Raw genomic sequence first — 2,286 nt, 5'->3', positions numbered from 1 at the left:
ACAAATATAGGACTAGGAGGGTTCGTGAAGGAAAGTTTGTGCAACCTCGGACTGTCAATTATTACGGACGAATACTAAACAAATATCTGGTACCACATATTTTTAATAATATAGGTTTCCTCAGGAAAAATCCAGTAAGTAGTGTTCTAATTTTAAAATCTAAATTAAAAAAATATATTATTAGGATAGTTAGTAGAAGTTAAGTCTAAGTTTAGTTATACTAATTATATTAGTTGTTTGTTGTTTTTATTGTGCGCTAGTTAACATATAATGTGTGAGAGCGTGCTCGCCAACAAACTGGTTCCAGTTTGGCGGGAGATGTATTGTTGTAAATGTATAAACTTTTTTGAATAAATGAATTAAAAAAAAAAAAACATGGCGTCGGTCATTCTCGGACTAGTGTTGTTACCTAATTTCCGTGGAATTTTTTATTATTTAAGTATCCGATTTTTTATCGTGCAATATTATTTAATATTCGAGTATAGTATAGTGAAAAATAAAATAAATACTTTGAAAATTACACGATAATAAACTTTAATATTTAAATAATAAAACCTGCCACGGAAATTAGGTAGTGAACACAAGTCCTAGAATGACCGGTACCTAATATCGATATGACGTAAGATTTCGATTGGAAAATTATAAATATTAATGATTTTTAAAGTAATTAAATAATTTATGTTAATTCATCGGTAGAAGTCTGACACAGGGTGTGACAAAGAGAATACTTCAGCGGATAACCGCACTCAAAAACAATTCCTCAAATTTATCCATTATGGTATCCTCCTGTCCGAATGTGGCTGGGGCGGTGATTGTACCAAGACTGCACTAAGTTCCTTCCAGTTTGCGTTCCATTTAACATCATGTGGAGTGGAGTGATCTGCTCACGCCTGTCACGTATGAAAAACAATTGCAATAGTTTATACGCCTCTCCAATGTTTTTGTTGCAAAAAGGCGCCAACAGATTTGCTCGATTTTTTTGACAATTGACTACTGCTTTCACAGTTTGCTTCTTAAACATTTACTAGATTTTGTCTGATTACTGACCACACATGTCGATCTACCAAAAATACGACGTCGATAGTCTGTTGTTTACAAAATTAGTTTTGTTTTAACCTTCGAAAATGCAATTAGCAAAGGCTAAGCAAGTATATAACGCTGAAATGGTCACTTATATTTTTTTTTATGTTTGCTTATATTTACCAAATGCTTGCTACCTGTAGCTGGTAACTTAATGAGTAAATACACAATCCTTTGGTATATACTTTAATTATTGGAATGTCACTATAAATATACTTACAAATTGTAAGGAAGTTACATAATGAAACGTACAAATTGTCAATGGAAAAACATAAAGCAAATTCCAAATCTATGGCGATTAACGTTATACTTTGGTCAATACAAAAAGGACGAAAAAAATGTCAAAGTAATAATTAACTAAACAATGAGTGGTGGGTATAAACTTCATCAACACATTAAATACAAAATGGGGTCCAGTCTAAATCAAACAATTACATGAAAAAACTATAAATAAAATTTACCTACGTACAAAACTAACGCGTGAAATGGAATACAAATGATTACAAAATTATAATGACGGAATATAGTCCTATGTTTTAAATTCGAATATATGCTGCCTTAACAAAAAAATAAATACCTAATAAAAAGAGGAGCTACTTTCCGTATTCATACAAGTTTATAATAAAACAATACAAACCCATAAAGTATTTAGGTCGATTACAGTAAGAGTTACGGAATATTTTCATTTCAGTCATAACTAATTCTTCATTCGTTGATTTGTGCAATCAAGATGTATTCTCATATCATCCTCTATCATCCTTTATCACGAAAGTACGTAACTTACAATTTTGACGGGAAAAAGATTCTTTCGTATAGTTTGAATTAAGAATTTGAAGTTGTGTGTAAATAATTAATTTACTTCATAATTATTGTAAGTTACATCCTGTAATGTACACTGCAATACATTTAAAGCCTTGAATAACTTTTAAAATTATTACACATTTTAAAACCGAGCTTAGGCATAGTAAAAACTATTATCAGATTAGCAACAGTCTTAAAACAAAAAAAAGTTGTTCATAGTTGTTTATTTAAACATGAATCGCATTGAAAGAACTTACTACTTGGTTTGTACACCAAAGTAAGGCCTTTACGTGCGTAACTTATCCATTATTTTTTATAATAATCTAAACTAATAAAGCTTTCATTTTACGATGGTTAAATCTAAAGTTGGGACTCGTATTTAATTTTACAATAAAGAAAATACAA

This window comes from Hyposmocoma kahamanoa, unplaced genomic scaffold (genome assembly GCF_003589595.1).
Source record: "Hyposmocoma kahamanoa isolate Upper Pololo Valley unplaced genomic scaffold, ASM358959v1 202, whole genome shotgun sequence".
Classification (NCBI taxonomy): domain Eukaryota; kingdom Metazoa; phylum Arthropoda; class Insecta; order Lepidoptera; family Cosmopterigidae; genus Hyposmocoma; species Hyposmocoma kahamanoa.
Note: the sequence above shows the minus strand (reverse complement) of the source record.